Genomic DNA, 17,075 nt, shown 5'->3' on the forward strand with positions numbered 1-17,075 from the left:
ACATCACATTTCAAGCCAGTAAGGGCTGGTTTGAAAACTTTAAACAGGGGACCCTGTGCCCCACACACAGCTTGTGAGGCGGCCTCAGCACATTGTGACATCACCCTACGCTTCCCGAACCTGCCAGAGCCAGGGCTCCACACTGATGCAGCGTGTTTGCTTTTGAAGCAGATGCCCTCTAAACTTTTATTTACTGCACTTAAACGTGTATTTAATGTCATTTTCTCTTGTTTTCCTTTCACCTCCTATTTTTCAGACCTTGGGTTTAGTATTCAGGGTGCCTTTCAAAAAGGTAACTCTGGAGGCCAGAGATGGGCCTCTGCTGCACCTCCCTAAATGATTTGTTCACTCAGTTGGGTCCCATCATTGGTAACCATCCTCCCAATACCTGAATCTTGAAATCCGGAAACACTGAATCTTGAAACATTGCCACATCTTTCAGCTCTTCTCTATGGCTTTGGACTTCGAGCCTCTCATTTTCATTTTCATGCCACCATCCTGCTTCTAAGTCATCCTCAGCCTATGTCTGATTATTAAAATAGCTTCCTGTCAGTGATCCTATTCCTAGTTTCTCTCCAGAAAACATTTCCAACATACACTATTTTCTTTTCCCTTCTTGATCAACCTTTCTTATTCTGTGAAATCCAAACCTCTCTGTCTGAGCCAGATCCTTTAATGCTTCCATCTATCAACTATCATTCCCTAGTTTTGAATCTTTGCCTTCTCCCCTACAATCTTTTCTCTGTATTTTATATGATTTTCTTCTCCCTTTTTGTCCCCATACTTTATAAGGGCTTTACGTATAATATTCTGCCTTGTTTCTGGATTCCAAACCATTTTCCTTCTCACTCTTAAAAAGCATTCTCTAAACTGTCTTCCTAGAAGTCCTTCATTATTTTTTAATAGACTTATTTATTTATTTATTTATTTTTGGCTGCATTGGGTCTTCATTGCTGCACGCGGGCATTCTCTAGTTGCAGCTAGCGGGGGCTACTCTTCGTTGTGCTGCACAGGTTCTCATTGCGGTGGCTTCTCTTGTTGCAAAGCATGGGCTGTAGGCGTACGGGCTTCAGTAGTTGTGGCTCACGGGCTTAGTTGCTCTGTGTCATGTGGAATCTTCCCGGACCAGGGATCGAACCCGTGTCCCCTGCATTGGCAGGCGGATTCATAACCACTGCGCCAGCAGGGAAGCCCCTGGAAGTCCTTCATTATTAAAGACCTCTTCATTTAGATACAGTGTTTTATTTATTTATTTATTTATTTATTTATTTATTTAGCTGTGTTGGGTCTTCTTTGCTGCATGCAGGCTTTCTGTAGTTGCGGGAAGCGGGCCCTACTCTGGTGCGCGGGCTCTCATTGTGGCGGCTTCTCTTGCTGCGTAGCATGGGCTCTAGGTGCGCGGGCTTTAGTAGTTGCAGCATGTGGGCTCAGTAGTTGCAGCACGTGGGCCCTAGAGCACATGGGCTTCATCAGTTGTGGCGCACGGGCTTAGTTGCTCTGTGGCATATGGGATCTTCCCAGACCAGGGATTGAACCCGCGTCCCCTGTATTGGCAGGCGGATTCTTAACCACTGCGCCATCAGGGAAGTCCGATACAATGTGTTTTTATTGATATGATTGTGACTCTAATCAATCAAATAAATAAAATTTCATTCATTACTTCTAGTGGCATTTTTGTAGGTCATTTTGGGTTTTTATATACACAATTATATCACTTACAAAGAAAGACAATTTTACTATCTAATCTTTGAGTTTTAGTTCTTGCCTTATTGTATTGGCAAGACCTCAAGTACCATAATAGAAGTGATATAACCAAATAACAAATGTGACGAGGATGTGGAGAAAAGGGAACACGCTTGTACACTGTTGGTGGGAGTGTAAATAGGTGCACCCACTGTATAAAACAGTATGGAGTCTTCTCAAAAATCTAAAAATGGTACTACCATATGACCCAGCAATTTCACACCTGGGTATATATCTGAAAAAAAAAAAGAAAACACTAATTTGAAAAGATACATGAGACTTCCTTGGTGGCCCAGTGGTTAAGAATCTGCCTTCCAATGCAGGGGACGAGGGTTCGATCCCTGGTCGGGGAACTAAGATTCCACATGCTGTGGGGCAGCTAAGCCTGCGTGCTCTAGAAACTGTGCTCCACAGCTAGAGAGCCCACGTGCTGCAACTACTGAGCCCACATGCTCTGGAATCCACATGCCACAACCAGAGAGCCTGCACACTGCAGTGAAGATCCTGTGTGCCGCAACTAAGACATATACGATGGACTACTACTCAGGGATAAAAAAATAATGAAATTTTGTCATTTGCAACAAATGGATGGACTTGGAGGGTATTATGCTTAGTAAAATCTCAGAGAAAGACAAATGCTGTGTATATATCCACTTATAAGTGGATTCTACAGAAATAAAACAAAATAGTGAATATAACAAAAAGAAACAGATTCACAGACATAGTGAACAAACTATGTTCCAGTTACCAGTGGAGGGAAGGAAGAGGGGAGGGGCAAAATAGGGGTAGGAGATTAAGAGGTATAGACTACTATATGTAGAATGAGTATGCTACAAAGATATTGTGCAGCAAAGGAATATAGCCAGTATTTTATAATAACTATAAATGGAGAAACATGTACCACAATGTTCATTGCAGCACTGTTTACAATAGCCAGGTCATGGAAGCAACCTAAGTGTTCATTGACAGATGAATGGATAAAGAAGATGTGGCACATATACAATGGAATATTACTCAGCCATAAAAAAGAAATGAAATTGAGTTATTTGTAGTGAGATGGGTGGACCTAGAGTCTGTCATACAGAGTGAAGTAAGTCAGAAAGAGAAAAACAAATACCCATGCTAACACATATATATGGAATCTTTAAAAAAAAAAAACAGTTCTCATGAACCCAGGGGCAGGACAGGAATAAAGACGCAGATGTAGAGAATGGACTTCAGGACACGAGGAGGGGGAAGGGAAAGCTGGGATGAAGTGAGAGAGTAGCACTGACATATATACACTACCAAATGTGAAATAGATAGCTAGTGGGAAGCAGCTGCATAGCACAGGGAGCTCAGCTCAGTACTTTGTGACCACCTAGAAGGATGGGATAGTGAGGGTGGGAGGGAGGTGCAAGAGGGAGGGGATATGGGGATATATGTATACATATAGCTGATTCACTTTTTTATACAGCAGAAACTAACACATCATTGTAAAGCAACTATATTCCAATAAAGATGTTAAAAAAAAAAAGTGATACAGATGGGCATCTTTGTTTTTTTCCCAGACTTAGAAAGCATTGTACCATTAAGTGTGATGTTAGCTGTGTTTTTCCTAGTTACTCAGCTGAATACTCTAGGGGTTCCCTGCAGATCTCTGGAGTTGTCTCTGTGCAGTCCTCTCCTCTCCAGTACTATTGTGTACTACAAACTCTAGCCCCCTTGGACTTCCCAGAATCTCAGCTTCCATCTCCTCAACTAAGGGAGGTCTCTGAGTTCTACCTGGGTTCCCCCTCCCTGTGCTTTGGCCTAGAGACTTTCCCTAGACAGCAAGCTAGGACAATTATAGGGCTCACCTTGTTTGTTTACCATCTCTCAGGAATCACTGTCCTTCCTTACCTGATGTCCAATGTTTTGAAAACCATTGTTTTGTATATTTTGTCCAGAATTTTAGTTGTTTCAGGTGCAGGGGTACATCTGATCCCTGTTAACTCCGTCTTTTCTGGAAGTGGAAGTCCTGCCTTTTCTTAAAACATCTGAGGAATTATTTAGGAGTTGCTTCCAGAGTATAAGATATTCTTTGGAATTTCCGTAGGGGAAAATCTTCATTCTTTCAGGGTGGGTTTGATTTTAGGGAGCAACCAAGAGTCTTTTTTTTTTTTTTTTTTTTGCGGTAGACGGGCCTCTCACTGTTGCGGCCTCTCCCGTTGCGGAGCACAGGCTCCGGACGCGCAGGCTCAGCGGCCATGGCTCACGGGCCCAGCCGCTCCGCGGCATGTGGGACCTTCCCGGACCGGGGCACGAACCTGAGTCCCCTGCATCGGCAGGTGGACTCTCAACCACTGCGCCACCAGGGAAGCCCAAGAGTCATTTTTTTAAAAAAATTAATTTATTTTATTTTTGGCTGTGTTGTGTCTTCGTAGCTGCATGGGCCTTCTCAAGTTGTGGCCAGCGCAGGCCACTCTTTGTTGCGGTGCGCGGGCTTCTCATTGCGGTGGGTTCTCTTGTTGCAGAGCATGTGCAACAGCTTCAGTAGCTGTGGCTCGCGGGCTCCAGAGTGCAGGCTCTGTAGTTGTGGCACATGGGCTTAGTTGCTCTGCAGCATGTGGGATCTTCCCGGACCAGGGCTTGAACCTGTGTCCCCTGCATCGGCAGGCGGATTCTTAACCACTGCACCACCAGGGAAGCCCCCAAGAGTCATTTTCAAGGTCTGGTTAAATGATATGTCTGAGTGATACTGTTTGGGGTCCAAAATGATTTCAAAGTAATGAGGCAAATTTCCTTGTGCCATTTGTAAACCGTTTTGCAAAATAGGAGTTGCAAAATTTTTTCAGTTTATATTTACAGCTGGCACTTAACTGCTTACTAAAGCTTTCTCACATTGTTTTTATGTGATTCTCTCTCTCCAACTTGATTATAAACTCACTGATATCTGGATACTTTTGTACATTTCCTCAGTATACCGCAGTCTTAACTGCGGAAGCTTCTTAAATCATGGTAGTCAACTAATTTTTGTGTAGGGAAACTAAGATCACCCTGTCAAAATGTACTGCATGATATAAAAGGATATAAAGTTGGATTTTGATACCTGTACAGCATTATTAATGCATCATGATTTAAAGTTATTTGTGTAAGATGTTGAATTCCGGTAGCATGAGCACGCACGTATCTGTATCTGTCTTACACTGTAGGAATTATGTGAATGATCTAGTTCACAAAGATGCCTTGAATCTGGATCTGTTATGTAATTAACCAAGGAATATTCTTAGAACCTAGTAGATTGGTATATACACTACATTATATGCAACCTTAATCACTGAGTATAATTCTTTGGGGCGGAGGTAAAATTCTTTTCTCACAGTCTTTGTTTTCTAGTACCTGAAGGTCCCATTAGTCCCAGCCCCACCCCTCCATTAGGAAACAAGGACTTTTAAAACATATTCTTAATGGATTAAAATCTTAGATTTTTAGCTTTCAACTAGATTTTCTTTAACTTTGTATTTTTAGTTAACTGAATTTATAGCTTTACATTTCTTTTATAGTAAATCTTATAATAGTGAGTTTGGAAACTCTTTTACTTACAGGATGTCCTCTTGGCTTGCTCTTTATCCTTGATGTTCCGGTATCTTTTTGTTGTCTTTTTTTTTTTTCCTTTCTTCTTTCCTTCCATTTCTGTTTTGTTTAAGTAAAAGGGAGATTACATTGGGAAATTTTTCTTTTAAATTCTTATATGTAACGTGGACTTCTAAGATCCAAATTTACTCTGATGTTTTTAATTTTTATTTTTAATTAGAATTCCATATATCAGTGATGTTCTCATATGTACTATTTCTGATGGCAACATTGTTATTTTTCTTGGATAGTACGAACCACAATTTAGTAAATAATACTTGTAAAGATAGCATTATCCTTCATTTCCAGGATGTTAGCAGTGACCATTTTTGCTACTAATACTGCTTTAAGGAGTGTAGCAGTATTTTTGCTACTAATACTGCTTTAAGGAGTGTTTTGAGTTATTTTTCAGTCTTTAGTTTCTTTGAGTAGTATAACTTTGTGAGTGCTTCCTTTGGACAGATATAACTTGGGGTTCTTCTCTACCCCACACATTTATTAAAAGGGGTTTTATCAATCAGTGTGATACACCAGATTAACAAACTGAAGGATAAAAACCATATGATCATCTCAATAAATGCAGAAAAAGCTTTTGACAAAATTCAATACCCGTTTATGATAAAAACCCTCCAGAGGAAAAAAAAAAAAAAAAAAAAAACCCTCCAGAGAGTAGGCATAGAGGGAACCTACCTCAACATAATAAAGGACAAACCCACAGCCAACATCGTTCTCAGTGGTGAAAAACTGAAACCATTTCCACTAAGATCAGGAACAAGACAAGGTTGCCCACTCTCACCACTGTTATTCAACATAGTTTTGGAAGTTTTAGCTACAGCACAGAGAAGGAAAAGAAATAAAAGGAATCCAAATCAGAAAAGAAGGAGTAAAGCTGTCACTGTTTGCAGATGACATGATACTATACATAGAGAATCCTAAACATGCTACCAGAAAACTACTAGAGCTAATCAATGAGTTTGGTAAAGTAGCATGATACAAAATTAATGCACAGAAATCTCTTGCATTCCTATATACTAATGATGAAAAATCTGAAAGAGAAATTAAGGAAATACTCCCATTTACCATTGCAACAAAAAGAATAAAATACCTAGGAATAAACCTATCTAAGGAGACAAAAATTGTATACAGAAAACTATAAGACACTGATGAAAGAAATTAAAGATGATACAAACAGATGGAGAGATATACCATGTTCTTGGGTTGGAAGAATTAACATTGTGAAAATGACTATACTACCCAAAGCAATCTACAGATTCAATGCAATCCCTATCAAGCTACCAATGGCATTTTTCACAGAGCTAGAACAAAAAGTTTCACAATTTGTATGGAAACACAAAAGACCCCAAATAGCCAAAGCAATCTTGAGAAAGAAAAACGGAGCTGGAGGAATCAGGCTCCCTGACTTCAGACTATACTATGAAGCTACAGTAATCAAAACAGTATGGTACTGGCACAAAAACAGAAATATAGATAAATGGAACAGGATAGAAAGCCCAGAGATAAACCCACGCACATATGGTCACCTTATTTTTGATAAAGGAGGCAAGAATATACAATGGAGAAAAGACAGCCTCTTCAATAAGTGGTGCTGGGAAAACTGGACAGCTACATGTAAAAGAATGAAATTAGAACAATTCCTAACCCCAAACATAAAAATAAACTCAAAATGTATTAAAGACCTAAATGTAAGGCCAGACACTATAAAATTCTTAGAGGAAAACATACATACATACATCATAGCAAGATCCTTTTTGACCCACCTCCTAGAGAAATGGAAATAAAAACAAAAAGAAACAAAGGGGACCTAATGAAACTTAAAAGCTTTTGCCCAGCAAAGGAAACCTTAAACAAGACAAAAAGACAACCCTCAGAATGGGAGAAAATATTTGCAAATGAAGCAACTGACAAAGGATTAATCTCCAAAATTTACAAGCAGCTCATGCAGCTCAATACCAAAAAAAACAAGCAACCCAGTCCAAAAATGGGCAGAAGACCTAAACAGACATTTCTCCAAAGAAGATATACAGATAGCCAACAAACACATGAAAGAATGCTCAACATCACTAATTATTAGAGAAATGCAAATCAAAACTACAGTGAGGTATCACCTCACATGGTCAGAATGGCCATCATCAAAAAATCTACAAACAATAAATGCTGGAAAGGGTGTGGAGAAAAGGGAACCCTCTTGCACTGTTGGTGGGGATGTAATTTGATACAGCCACTATGGAGAACAGTATGGAGGTTCCTTAAAAAACTAAAAATAGAATTACCATATGATCCAGCAATCCCACTACTGGGCATATACCCAGAGAAAACCATAATTCAAAAAGACACATGCGGGCTTCCCTGGTGGTACAGTGGTTAAGAATCTGCCTGCCGGGCTTCCCTGGTGGCGCAGTGGTTGGGAGTCCGCCTGCCGATGCAGGGGACACGGGTTCGTGCCCCGGTCCGGGAAGATCCCACGTGCCGCGGAGCGGCTGCGCCCGTGAGCCATGGCCGCTGCGCCTGCGCATCCGGAGCCTGTGCTCCGCAACGGGAGAGGCCGCAACAGCGAGAGGCCCGCGTACCACAAGAAAAAAAAAAAAAAAAGAATCTGCCTGCCAATGCAGGGGCACAGGTTTGATCCCTGGTCCAGGAAGATCCCACATGCCATGGGGTAGCTAAGCCCGTGCGCCACAACTACTGAGCCTGAGCTCTAGAGCCTGCAAGCCACAACTACTGAGCCCATGTGCCACAACTACTGAAGCCTGCATGCCTAGAGCCCATGCTCCGCAATAAGAGAAGTCACAACGAGAAGCTCTCACACTGCAACGAGGAGTAGCCCCCGCTCACAGCAACTAGAGAAAGCCCGCACACAGCAACAAAGACCCAATATCGCCAAAAATTAATTAATTAATTTAAAAAAAAGACACATGGGCTTCCCTGGTGGCACAGTGGTTGAGAGTCCGCCTGCCAATGCAGGGAACACGGGTTCGTGCCCCGGTCCGGGAAGATCCCACATGCCGCGGAGCGGCTAGGCCCGTGAGCCGTGGCTGCTGAGCCTGCGCGTCCGGATCCTGTGCTTCGCAACGGGAGAGGCCACACCAGTGAGAGGCCTAAGTACCGCAAAAAAAAAAAAAAAAAAAAGACACATGCACCCGAATGTTCATTGCAGCACTATTTGCAATAGCTAGGTCATGAAAGCAACCTAAGTGTCCATCGACAGATGAATGGATAAAGAAGATGTGGCACATATATACAATGCATATTATTCAGCCATGAAAAGAAACAAAACTGAGTTATTTGTAGTGAGGTGGATGGACCTAGAGTCTGTCATACAGAGTGAAGTAAGTCAGAAAGAGAAAAACAAATACCGTATGCTAACACATATATATGGAATCTAAAAAAAAAAAAAGGTTATGAAGAACTTAGGGCAGGACAGGAATAAAGACGCAGATGTAGAGAATGGACTTGAGGACACAGGGAGGGGGGAGGGTAAGTTGGGACGAAGTGAGAGAGTGGCATGGGGTTACATACGCTACCACATATAAAATAGATAGCTAGTGGGAAGCAGCAGCCACATAACGCAGGGAGCTCAGCTCGGTGCTTTGTGACCATCTAGAGGGGTGGGATAGGGAGGGTGGGAGGGAGACACAAGAGGGAGGAGATATGGGGATATATGTATATGTATAGATGATTCACTTTGTTATACAGCAGAAACTAACACACCATTGTAAAGCAACTATACTCCAATAAAGATGTTAAGGCAAAGGGTGGGGGGGTGGTTACTGCTTTCATGTCCACCAGTTGTGAAATGAGGTTCCTGTTTGGCTGCATTGTTCCTAGCATTTGCTAGTTCTGTATGTGAGGGAGAGTCGGGGAGGGAGGGAGGATTGGCGTACAGTTAAAAAAAAAAAAATTAACAAATTTTATTTCACCTAGATACCAGGGTTTAAAATATAGTACTGTACTTATGTTTATTAAAATGTTCATTCTACCCCTATTTTTCATGTGAAATCTTCTAAGTTACTCTTCATTGTAATTAATGGTCCTTAGTAGTCTTATGTCTTAGTTCTTGCTTTACTCTGGCTTTATAATTTTCTTTCTATAATAGAGACCTTTGAGTTTTGCAAGCTTTGTTATTATTTGTCATTTAATCATATATTATAATAGAATTGACACATAACTGGGCTAAAATATATAATTTTCCTTACTTGTACATGTTCTGTTCCTTGACTTTTATTTTGTATTCTATTCCTTGGTAACTACTTGGATTCTGTGACTTCTTTTTGATTTTTATTCTTTTAATTATTTAAATCGGTGCTTGTTAACTTTTAAAATCTGTGTTCCTCTATGATACATTTATTTATTTATTAATAAATTTATTTATTTATTTTTGGCTGTGTTGGGTCTTCGTTTCTGTGCGAGGGCTTTCTCTAGTTGCGGCGAGCGGGGGCCACTCTTCATCGCGGTGCGCGGGCCTCTCGCTGTCGCGGCCTTCTCTTGTTGAGGAGCACAGGCTCCAGACGCGCAGGCTCAGTAGCTGTGGTGCATGGGCTTAGTTGCTCCGTGGCATGTGGGATCTTCCCAGACCAGGGCTCGAACCCGTGTCCCCTGCATTGGCAGGCAGATTCTCAACCACTGCGCCACCAGGGCAGCCCCTCTTTTGATACATTTTAAAAAAATCTTATGCTCTTTGTTTTGGGGGTTTTTTTAAACATAAAAAGAAAAATCAAAACATATTGACAGAGGTCTGCTTTTTTAACTTTACTATCTTTACCCCATTCTGATACCACACTCCTGTCAAAGGGTGATTTTAATGTTGCCTTCAGAGAGAGGTTGACTTAATGTTGAAGTGGTATAAAATATTCTAACTAATAATGCAGTTATAGCATTATAGACATTCAGAGTAGAATATTTTAATAGTGATAAGTTTTAATTAAAAATTAATTAGTTCAAATTAATTTATAGGAATATTTTTAGAAAGAGATATATATTTTGATAGAGATGGACAGGACTATTTTAATAAAAACCCATGTTTAGGTTCATAGTCCCTTACTGGAAACTCTAAGGGCCAGCTTAGAATTCAGAATTTTTTTTTTTTTTGGAAAGCTTATAAGATACATTTACTGTATACATGTAACACCCCTGCAGTCAGGGGTAGCACTTCATAGTCAAATACATTAATATTTCAGTGGCCAAAGCTATGACTATTCTTACTTTAGTGGGTAGACTATAAATAGTCTCATGTCAGTTCAGGTCAGATTTTGCTGCCAGTTAAATTCAGATCAAGTTTTGCTACCAATGAATTATAGAAAATTTTTGATTCTCAGAAGTTTTTGTGGATTTTGGAATTGTGGCTAAGGGATTATGGACCTGTATTCACTTTCTTAGCTCTAATATTTGGTTACTTCTGTTACCTTCAGAAAATGAAACCTGCTTTCCTTTTTTTCTTCTACAGGATATGAGATTAAATCTGTTCTCTCCAGGCCAGTTAATAGAAATTAGGACACCTCTTCACAAAGCTTGATACCTTAGGCAGCTGTCACTGTCACATGACACTTCCTCCACTTCACTGGCTTTATGTTGAGAATCTCATCGTTCTCGTCTCCATTCTCCTTTCGGAGTGCTTTGTGGTAATAAATAGTAAGGAAAAGAGATTTAAAATGTGCAGTACTTCACGTAATACATATCCTGTCTCACGCACAGTAAGGTTTCAGAAGGAACAACATGTTCTCTGAGGACCAACCTTTCCTACTATCAGCTAATGTGGTAGCTTAAAAAATAAATCTTTCTGAAAGGAATACATGCTTATAGTAAAACAAAAATCCAAATGGTACAGAAGGATAAATTAAAAGTAGACGCTTTCCCCTGCCCTACAGCACCCTTCACCCAATCAGCTTTTAACCATTTGTTTTGTACCTCTTTTGGGGTTTGGATCCTTTTTAAATTTTTTTTTTTTTTTTTTAGTTCAGACTTTCCAGGGGACGGTTTGGGAAATTCTGATTAGGTATTATAACCCAACTTGGACTGATTTTGTGTTCATTGTATGCTAAACTGTGGTTTTCGGTTCTAGTTGGCCTGTGTAAATTTTATTTCTAGAGGTATTTGTTCAAACTGCATAGTTTTGAAATGTTAGACACATGTTTTAAATATTAATTGTTCCAAATTGCAAATGTCTGAGTATTATCCACACATAGGAGTAAAAATTCAATGACTTATTGATTTGCTTAGCAAAATATAATTTTTTTTAAAAGTCAAAAAGCATGCATATATTTGACAGTGTGCACTTTCAAGGAACACTTACGTTTAAGAAGTAGGGTGTTGGCTCATTGGCCAAGTCAGTAGTTCTCAAGGTAAGCATATGGGCAGTGAGATGCAGACGGTCCTAGCAATTATTACCAAGAACATTACTGAAATTGTTTATGTTCTTAAATCCATGATAAATGTAAGAGCACAATACATCTAAACATGAATGTCCTTCTGGGGAAAGTGTCAATTTTTGTTTTATATGGAATCCAGATTGTTTTACTGTTTAGTTCAACAAACATTTATTGAGTACTAACCATGTCAAAAATTGGCCTTATAGTAATGACATAAAAATTGCTGGGACATTCCAGGGGACTGTCCAGAGATTGTTAGAAAAAAAAATTGAGAACTACTTTTCCCAAGTCATGATGAGGCTGTTAGATGTACACCTTTGTAAATGAGGACGTACCTAATAAGTACTGGCTGAAATTCAACTTAAGGTCATTCAGTTTGAAGTTGCTTGGTGCAGATCCCTAAGTGGTACTTCCCTCATCCTACCCATCCCACCCCTGCTGCCTCACATTCACATACACACAGAGTCGGGGTTTTTTCCAGTTTTTGCGCTTGGCACCATATATATGGGACAGGAGGAAAAAAAATAGTCATTGGTGTTCTAGGTTGCTTGTTTGCCAGTTTAGAGCCTCAGACTCCTTGTTTTTGCCAGGTACATATAGACTGCTTTTTTTGTTAAGGTCAAGGACTCTCTTAGTTTTTGTCCTCTTTTGGTGGAGCTTTGCTAGGATTCAACACTCTGCATTGAACAGGAGCTACTGTGATGTGACTGTGAATTGTGGGAGCCAGACTAGAGATTTCTAAGTACTTTTTGGCAAAGCTTTGGCTCATGGAGTGTAAGTTGCCTCTTTCCTTTTAGTGTGATTTTGGAGGGAATGGGAACTGGGGTCTGTGACATTTACAAGAGCCTCTAGTCATTAATTGAAGGAAAAAATGCTGGTTGATGAAGGGAAATGACTATAAAATGTAGCAGAAATAAAACTATTAAGTAGGACTAACATAAAATAATAAGCAAAAGTTTGCTATAAAGTCAGGCAAGGAAAATAGTCTCAAGTTGTAAAAAGCCAATTAGCAGATTAAAGAATAAAAAAAGTCAAATTTAAAAATAGAGCTGATTATTTTAAGCAGTTAAGTAGAGCTTAGAAGAGTAATAGAATTGCCCTCTCTGATAGGAAATAAGTCAAGCTAATAATTTAAGAGTAAATAAAGGATATAAATATGGAGAAACTTTAGAGTATATGAAACCAGTACATTTAAACATGGTAATGTATTTGTTATTATGAATTTCAAAAAAGGTATAAAGATATATTAGGAGTATGCTTTGTAGCTAATGCAGATTCTAAATTTTATGTGCATAATTAAGCTATTTGGATTTTCTATTTTTGTCTTGTTTTGGTAATTTATGTATTTCAAGGAATTGCCTGTTTCATCAGAATTGTTTAGGCATTGCCATAAAGCTGTTCATAACATTCTTTTATTATTATTTTAATGCCTGTAGGATTTGTAGTAATGTCCCTTCCTTTCTTTCTGATATTAGTAATTTGTGTTTTCTTTCTTTTATTCTTTAGCTACAAGTTTAACAATTTTATTGATCTTTCCAAAGAAGCAGCTTTGAATATCATAGATTTTCTCTGTTGTTTTCCTGGGGGTTTTGTTGTTATTACTGTTGTGCTGGTTGATTTCCAGTCTTTATTATTTCATATTACCTGCTTTAGATTTAATTTGCTCTTCTTCTAGCTTCTTAAGGATGGAAACCGGTCATTGATTTCAAACCTTTCTTGTTTTCTAGTAGAAGCATTTAACACTATAAATTTCCCTCCTAGCACTACTTAGCTATATTCCATAACTATATCTCACACATTTTTATATATCATTTTCAAAATATTTTGTAATTTGCTTTGTGATACTTATTTGACCCATGTGTTACATATAAATTTGTTTCTTACTTTCAACGTATTTCTGGATTTTTTTGTTACTGATTTCTGATTAAAAATTATATCGTGGTCACAGAGCACATATTATATGATTTCACTCCTTTGAGATTTGTTGAGACTTGTGATAGCCTTCTTTAGTGAATGTTCTATGTGTATCTGAAAAAAATACATGTTCTACTGTCCTTGGGTGTAGTATGCTATTAATGTCAGTTAAGTCAAGTTGGTTGATAGTGTTGTTCAATCTTAAATATCCTTACTGATTTTCTTTCTACTTATTATATTGATTTCTGAGAGGAGTGTTGAAATATTCACCTGTAAGGATGGATTTGTCTATTTCCCCTTTCAGTTCTGTTCATTTTTACTTCATGTATTTTGAACCTCTGTAATTAGGTATATACACGTTTAGGATTGTTATGTCTTCTTGGTGAATTGGGCCCTTTATAATTTAAAATGTCTCTTCTATCTCTGGTAATATTTCTTGTCTTGAAGTCTACATTGTGTAATATTAGTATCTTCACTCCAGCTTTCTTATGACTAGTGTTTGCATGGTATATCTTTTTCCATCTTTTAATTTTTAACCTATCTTTGTCCTTTTTTAAAAATGAGTTTCTTTTAGACAGCAGATAGGTCTTGTGTTTTGTTTTGTTTTGTTTTTAAATCCAATCTTACCATCTTTGCTTTTTAATTGAAGTGTTTAGCTCATTTACACTTAGGTCATTTTCAAAATGGTTGGATTAAGTCTGTCATTTGCCTCTTTTCCTGGTTATTACTTTTTTACTATTTTATTTCTTCTGTTGGATTATTAGCTTTAAATCTTTATTTTTATTGTTGTTGCTCTAGAGTTTAAAATATGCATCTTTAACTAATACTATCTGCCTTAAAATAACATGGCACTTCATTGATTGTGTAAAAACTTTATAAAGTACACTTTTATTTTCCTCTTATATCTTTAGGCTGTTGTTATCATACCTTTTACTCCTCCATATGTTATTAACCCCACAATTCATTGTTACCATTTTTGCTTTTAGTGAAATTTTAAAAATATGAAAAAAGAAAAGTCTTTTACATTTAGTCTCATATTTGCCAATTCCAGTGCCTTTCATTCTTTTGTTTAAATCTGAGGTCTCATTTGTATTAATTTTCTTTAGCCTGAAAGGCTTCAGCATTTCTTTTTTTTTTTTTTTTTTGCGGTACGCAGGCCTCTCACTGTTGTGGCCTCTCCCGTTGCGGAGCACAGCCTCCGGACGCGCAGGCTCAGCGGCCATGGCTCACGGGCCCAGTCGCTCCGCGGCACGTGGGATCCTCCCGGACCGGGGCCCGAACCCGTGTTCCCTGCATTGGCAGGCGGACTCTTACTCTCTGAGCCACCAGGGAAGTCCCAGCTTCAGCATTTCTTGTAGAAGACATCTGATGGCAATGAATTCTGTCCTCTTTTGTTTGTTGAAAAATCTCTATTTCTCCTTCATTTTTGAAGGCTATTTTTGCTGACTGTCTAATTTTAGATGGCCAGTTTCTATCTTTCTGTACTTGAAGATGCTGTTCTGTTGTCATCTTGTATTATTTCTAATAGGAAGTCAGGTGTCATTCTTAGCTTTGTTCACCTGTGTGTGATTTGCCTTTTTTCTCTGACTGCTTTATAAGATTTTCTCTCACTGGTTTTCAGCAATTTGATGATGACACTGTGTCCTGGGATGCTTTTCTTGGGATTCTTAGATCTCTGGGCTTAGAAATTTCAACAAATTAGGGAAAGTTTTAGCCATTATTTCTTATTTTTTCTTCCTCGCCCCACATACTTTTTCGGTCTGAAATTGCACATAAGTTAGACTACATATTGTCCTACAGGTCACTGGGGCTTTGCTCATTTTTTTTTAGTTAATAAATCTTCTTTTCTGTTGTGTCTGTTGTGCTCTTCAGCTTAGCCAATGAATTTTTCTTTTCGTCTCTAGAAGTTATGTTTGATTTTTTCATCTTTTATTTCTTATTTTGTTGATGCTTTTCTTTAAGTTCTTGAACACATTTATAGTAACTGTTTTAAAATCAGTACCTGCTAGTTTTATCATTTTGGTCATTTCTGAGTCTGTTTCTGTTAACTGATATTTTTTCTCCTAGTTATGGGTCACATTTTCCTGCCTCTTTGCATGTATAGTAATTTTGTTTTTTTTTTGGATGCTGTATGTTGTGAATGTTACATCACTTGGTATCTTGATTTTGTTGTCTTTCTTAAAAGAGGGTTAAGTTTTATTTTGGCAAGCAGTTAAATCACTTGTGGGTCAGATGATTCTTTCTGGGTTAGTTTTTAATCTCTTACGGTGTATCTAGCACAGTGGTCCCCAGTCTTTTTCGGCACCGGGGACTGGTTTCGTGGAAGACGATTTTTCCACGGATGGGGGTGGGGAGGAGGGATGGTTCAGGCAGTGATGCAAGTGATGGGGAGTGATGGGGAGCGGCAGATGAATCTTCCCTCGCTCTCTCACCCGCCGCTCACCTCCTGCTGTGTGGCCTGTTTACTAACATGCCATGGACCTGTACCGGTTTGTGGCCTGGGGGTTGGGGACCCCTGATCTAGAGTTGCCTTTATTCTAGGCTTCCGAGTTTAGCCCTCTACTAAGGGTCTCTGCTGCATGCTTGGAGTATTCATTGAAGTTTCTCCACTCTGGCTGATTGAAACCCATATGTCTCCCATCTGGGTATCAATTCTGGGTATTGTTCAGTTTTAAGCTCCCTAATTGTTGGGTTTTCTCTAATAGTTTGTCTTTGCCTGGCCTTATAGAATTTCACATTCAGCGGAAGACTCAAGGAGACCCAGTCATTTAGCCCACTGTGCTCTGCTTGCATTCTTTCTCCCATTGCCACAGTCTGGAAAGTGCCTCCAAGCAGAAAGCTAGAGCCTTCATAGGACTCACTTCTTTGGTTCCCTTCCATCAGATATCACAGTGCTAACTGTTGTTCAATGACAGAAACAATTGTTTCATATATTTTGCCCAATTTTCTAGTTGTTTTTAATAGGAGGGCAGGTATGGTACTAATTGCTTAATTATGGCCTGAAGCAGAAGTTGAGAGATACTGTTTTTTATCTTCAATTTATAGATAAGGAACTCAGGGCCCAGACATATTTAAGGAATTCCTCCTGCTGCGCTCCTTTAACCAGATGGACAGTCTTTATGTTTGCCTCTCTAAAGCCATATAACTCACCAGCAGCCACGTTGAGCCCTGTCTGCTCTAGACCTGGGGTTTGGCCAACTTTTTCTGTAAGGGTCAAATAGTCAATATTTTAGGCTTTCTGGGTCACATAAGATCTATGTCACATATTCTCCTTTGTTTTCTTTTACAACCTTTTAAAAATGTAAAAGGTTAAAAAAAGAGCTAATGGGTCATGCAAAACCAGGCCATGACAGGATTTGACCCGTGGTTCAGTTTACTGTCCCCACTCTAGACAGTCCCTTAATACCTTGGACTTTCCTAGTTCCCCTTACCTATGAAATC

General features: G+C 39.1%; 1 protein-coding gene across 5 annotated transcripts in view; it reads left to right on the top strand.

Annotated features, from left to right (window-relative positions):
- The window catches only part of TNRC6B (trinucleotide repeat containing adaptor 6B), a 251,205-nt gene that overhangs the window by 10,929 nt on the left and 223,201 nt on the right, over window positions 1-17,075 (top strand). The window lies entirely within an intron of this gene.

Source organism: Delphinus delphis, chromosome 11, assembly GCF_949987515.2.
Source record: "Delphinus delphis chromosome 11, mDelDel1.2, whole genome shotgun sequence".
In the NCBI taxonomy this organism is placed as follows: Eukaryota; Metazoa; Chordata; class Mammalia; order Artiodactyla; family Delphinidae; genus Delphinus; species Delphinus delphis.